Here is a 6000-nt window from a genome sequence, read left to right as displayed (position 1 = left end):
TTTAATATTTAAAAATTGTCTCATTGTTTGTGCCTAACTGTCCATTTCTCAGCTTCCCTTCTCAGTGGGAAAGTACAGGGAGCTGTGAGTGGAACTCTAACTAGAATAATATTTGATGTATTCCATGCTTGTATAACTATATCAGAATGGATTCTGTTGTCATGTATAACCAAACAGAACCAATAAATTAAAAAATATTTTAAAATAACTGCATGCTATTCCATTAAAGGGTGTCTTCAATCACCTCTTCATCATGAATATCTCATTTTTAAAAAATTATTTTCATCGTTATTAACAACACGGTCCTGGATATGCTCATGGGGAATTCTACAAATAGGATAATTTAATTTCCTTAAGATACATCCCACAGATTAAATTTCTGAGTCAAAAATATTACACTTTTTATGTGTGTTGAAAGATTGCTTTCCAGAATATAAGTACTAGTTTACATTTTTAAAAGCAAATTAAGATTTTTGTCCATTTTCTTAGACCCATGAGGACAAATTAAATAAATGATATTTTTTGGTATCAAGTATCTTAGAGGAACGCAACATCCTAATGTGATCACAAATTGCCTGAAAAGAAACAAACAAAATAATCCTTTTCTCCTTCAGTTTCTGTAAATGGAAGGTCCATATTTATAAAGATGGCAATTAAGTATTTTGCTATTTAAGCATCTATGGATAAAGAGAATTCACCTAATAAATGTATCCTAATAGACAAGAAAATAACCTCTATTGGCAAATCTGCATCTATTAGAGTGGATTAATGGGAAAGGAAAACATTTTTACCTTCAGTTCCACAGAAGAAATTAATTCAATAGGCGGCATTATGTTAATCACCTTCATTTGTAATGTGGTAGTCTTGTCATCCATGTTTTCACGAACCTGAGGCAGGAAATGAATGTTTTTCTACAGGTGAATTTTTACTTTGGCTTCTCCGTGGGTATTGCTGTCATGATTGCGTTCTCATCTTCCCTAAGCACCCCCGTAATTAAATGGGGGTGACAGACCAAATAAAATCTATAGCTGCATATTCAACTGTCATCTTTTTATCTTTCTATTGGAACTTTCTAAATGGGTCTTCTCAGGCTGAATGCTACCAGGTTGGAATGCCACATAGACTTCCTACAAACTCAGCTAACAGAGGAAACTATAATGTTCCAAGGTCACAGGATGACATGTTGGCTGTCTACAAATGTTCTTCAAGAACAAAGCTTTGTGGACTTATTTTGCCTTTCCCTGACACTCAGCAACAGAAGACCTGCAACCGGTCTCCTGGTATCCCCGTATCCCGAGGGCCTCTCCTAGATGGAGCCTTTTAGGAGAGAAGCTGTGATTACTGGGTGAATCAATGCAGCAACTACAGGACTCATCTATTTAGCTCACCAAATTCCTCATGGCTTTCCTTTTGAACTGGGACCTTCCCTGGGCTTGTGCTAAATGCTGCTCTAGTGTTCTTGTCCAGATTTTCCTGTAACCGCCATTGTCCTCCTATCTCTGTACTGCCAAGCCCTAAACATCTCTTCAGACTGCTAGAATGTATAATTTGCTCCCTATCATCCTTCTGGAAATTTCCATGTGATTAGCACTCTCAAATTTGTTTTTACAGATTTCTATACAACCCACTCTCTCCTGTGCACTATCAAGCTATCAGAGAGAGACATTATGTCTGATTTACCTCCATATTTCAGACAGAGTAGCACCTAGCAGTGGTGAAAGAAGACCACGTTGAATGATGAGCATGATGAGATACCTGGATGGAGAAAGGCCATTGTGTGAATGTATGTCATATTAGGACAAAAGAATCCTGGGTTTGGGGACATTCATTACCTCTATAATTAAAAAAGAAAATTGTTAAATATCTACTCTGTTCCATGCACAGCTTAAATGCTGGCTCTGGTTCGAATTAGCTGTTTTTCTTTTTCTTTCTTTTCTTTCTTTTTTTTTTTTTTTTGGCACATCATTTCCCTGAGTCTCAGTTTCCTCCTTTACAGAGTAGAGAAAATAATTTCTAACTTACAAGGGTTTCATGAGCAATAAATGAGAAAAATTATGAGAACTTCTCTCAGTGCAAGATTTGCATAATAATTCATATTTCCTTTTTTCCTTGTCCTTCTATATGACAAAAATAGAAATCAATCACTCAAGCACAATCCTTTGCCTAGTCAGGACTATGGAGTCCCTGTGAAACAAAAGTAAGAATTTTTTTCTAGAAAAAACAGTTCTAACTTGTAAGATATACAGGACTGTTTCCAGTGCTGTAACAAGTGATAATGTGTCCTCAGGTTTTCTTGGGTTTTCCTATCCCAGCAACCCTGAAAATTGGAAGGATTTAATTTTGTCTCTTCCAATGTGGAAACTGAGGCTCAGGGCATCCAGCAGAACACTTTCCAGGCTCTAAAACCTCCACCAGTAACAAGTGCTACTGCCCAAACACACATTTCAGAGGGACTTCTCTCCTCTACTGCCTTCTACCTGCGGTTTTCCCAGTGGGCTCAGTCTCCAGCAGGCCTCTCCTTTTCCAGCTCCTGGCCTCCTGTCTTGGACTCCTGCAAGCAAGGCCTGATAAATATGTCATCAAGGCAGTGTGTCATAAATCCATCAGCCCTGCCCAGCTAGTTGGATGCTGCTGGGCGCCTGTGCACACAGCCCAGGTGAGCTGTAATGGGAAACAAGTGAGCCTTTCTCCCTGAGCCGGAACCTGCTAGCCAGTTCACCTTGGAGTGGTGTGTGCTTCCTGCAGCTGGCCTTACAGCTTTGGTGAGTGTGACGCATTTGTTTTTATCCCTCATCAGACTGGACAGGAAGCCGTTCTGTTCTACAATTTCCATGCTAGAAGGGTTTTGTGACGAGCCCTAGACAGGGTGCCCTGATCATGCCTCTGAGAAAGCCCAGGACACCTGCAATAGCTGAGAAAAGGAAGAGAACTCAAAACCCTTCTATCCTTTTCTGAATCAGGGGAACATAGGACCTACAAATATCCTTTTTAACCCAGTAATGGTCTGAAAGAAGTCTGCCTTCCGCATCTGGGGATCTGGGTTTTAGTTCTCCTTTTAATAAAATGTTATCAGACAATTCACTGAAACTACAAATTTGTCCAACCATATGAATCATTTGGACAATCATATATACATATTCTTGAACTTGATATCAGATTATTGAGTTGAAATAGCTGAGGGATAAGTCTGGGACCTTATATTTTAAACAAGTGTTTCATGTGCAATCAGATATATTTGGAAGATATGGGTTTCCGTGATCTGCAAAACCCCTGACAGCTCAGAGTTAATAATATATGGAAGAGAGTGATCATAAATGGTCTATATCTTACCTCCTTCAGATTACTCAGAGAGTTTGCTAAAAAATGCAAATTCCCAAGCTGTACTGAAGACGTGCTGAATCTGAGTCCTTGGGAGCGCCTCTCATGAACTTTTATTACAGGCTTTCCAAGTGATTTTTATCCACATCAAGATTTGGGAGCCACTAATAGAATTTCTTTCTACAACTTGCTGTGTTTGGAGATCCTATCAATTTCCTAGGCAGTTGTAAGGATTGTGGGAGATAAAAATTATTTAGTAGAGTTTCTGCCATGAGTGAGTCCCTGAAAACTGTTAGCTGCAGACATAATAAAGATCTGAGTGCTTTTTCTTGGGCAGGAATTGTATCTTCCACTTCTAATTTCCACATCATACCAGGAGGGAGCACAGTGGATGGTCAGTATGTTCTTATTGATTAAAACTACTTCAAAAGTTGATGGTGTATATTCTGTTTTCTAATGTCTAGTTTTGTACTGGAAGGATCTCAGTGGAATGAAAACTGGGCCTTCACCAGAGCTATTTTTGTCCCCATAAAATGTTACATTTGGTGTTGCTAAAGCAGTGTCTTCTGAGATGGGCAGGGTTATTATTAGCCTGGTTTCATGTATGGAAAAGCAGATGCAGATGTTCTATGTGCTCCCTTGGTTGGTGAGGCAAGCCAGGCTAGAACTTAGCTGCTTTGTCTTCTGTCTAGTCTGCCCCACTGTCCCATGCTGCTTGTCACATCTGTAATTACAGGGCTGTCACCATTACCACATTTTTTCCCCCGCAAACTTCATCTCTCCTTCCTTTGTCTTTGTTGTCCGAATTCACCCTGCAAAGATCCCATCTTTTCACATTGGCCCTGTCTTCAGCCTGTGTGTGATCAATAAATCACTGGAGGTGTCAGACACAAAGGAATGTTTGGTTCCTTAAGTTGTAACTACTTTCAACAAGACCAATGTGCATAGGGGTGGGGGGACTTTGGTGGTGGAAATTCAGACATACTGGTGCCTAGAGAGATCAGAGAGTAAGTGGGAAATTCTTCCCCTTGAATTCTGAAGATAACTTTATCCTCCATGTCTGTAGCTGCTGTTGACACCAGAGTTATCAAGCCATCTTCTTTGTCATAGACACCTCCAGTCTCTTGACCTTTAATGTTTTTAGAGAAAAGCACAGATATCATGGATAACTGAATATCTTGGAAGTCATTTTAGACAAATGCTCCTTTCTAAGAGCAGATGTGAGAACAATATCAGGTGTAGGCATTGAGTGGCACAGAGCAGAGTCTACCATGGAGGTTCCATCCTACATAGGAGAACCCTGCAGGCCTGGCCTTCCTGCCTGGTGCCTCTAGTCCACGAGGTCCCTGCAGTGCCGACACTGGTGAATCTCAGTCCACTGTTTTGTGGGATGTTTTCACATGTCTACCTCTGGGAGAATATTTCTATGTGAAATTTTGTAATGGTATTTAATTTATCATTTATAACTTCATCATAGAATTGACATTCAAGTACACTTTACATTCAGATTAATTAAAATGTATTCATTTCTTCATTATTTTGTGTGAACTACTCAATTATTTTCTCATCAAGAATAATAATCATTAGCTTCTTGAGTACTCTCAGCTCTGCCACTCTTATTTTCATTTCAATTTTTTGGAAGTTATCAATCCTGTTGTATAGAATGATGCATAAAAAGAAGCTAGGTATTAAACATAAGAATTCAAATTCTTTTAACATATGGGGTTATGGAGGAGGCTGCAGGGGGGAGTGTGCTTAATTTAACCTCCTCCACTTCCATCTTTTTACGTTTCTTTGTCCCCCCTACCATGCTCTCTGAGGCAATCAGTGCCACTTTATATCCCACACTACCCCCTTTGACCCCTCATTCCCCAATGCATTCTCAGGTTCTAGCTAGCAGAGAAGTTAGGCTTCTTTGTTAAGAACCCAAAGTTGACAACAGCTGCATGAACCCTGACTTCTGCTCTCAAGAAACAGGAACTTTGAATGTTCTAAGGGATGCCTGAGTGTTGGGGGAATATTGCTAAAAATTCGGATAGGCCAGGTTTTGAGGGGCCCCTGGGGTTTCCCTGAGAAGTCCCCTGACTGGGACAGCAGCTGTTTTGAAAAGGAGATACTGTAGGAGCAAGAGCTGATCCTGGGGACTGTCAGTGTCAGAGAGGAGACTGGTTTACAGGCCATGAGGTCAGCTGGGCTTCCTGGCTTTGGCACATACTGGTCATCACCACGTGCTGGTTCTAGCTATAACTTTTAAATTTGTGCAAATCCCTTGAAAATTCCCAGCAGCAGTCTTAAAATACATACTGAATGCCATCATCCAGTTGCCTTCCGTAATGTCATAAACGGGGTGTCTTAAGCAGCAGATTTATTTCTCACAGTTCTGGACCCAAAAAGTCCAATATCAGAGTGTAAACAGATTTGGTGGCTGCTGAGGGTCCTTTTCCCAGCTTCCAGATGGCTGGCTGTCTTCTCAGGACGTGGTCTTTCCTGAGTGTGTGCATGTAGAGAATCTCTCTAGAAATTCTTTTCTCTTCATCTTGTAGGGACACCAACCTCACATGAAAGTCCCACCTGAGAGTCCAGTCTAAACTTAATTATCTCCCCAAATTGCCACTGTTAAATGCCATTGCCTTGAGGGCTAGAGCTTTGACAGATGGACTGTGAGTGGTAAAAATCTTTGAT

The sequence above is a fragment of the Marmota marmota genome, unplaced genomic scaffold, assembly GCF_001458135.2.
Source record: "Marmota marmota marmota unplaced genomic scaffold, marMar, whole genome shotgun sequence".
In the NCBI taxonomy this organism is placed as follows: Eukaryota; Metazoa; Chordata; class Mammalia; order Rodentia; family Sciuridae; genus Marmota; species Marmota marmota.
This window is presented reverse-complemented; position numbering follows the sequence as displayed.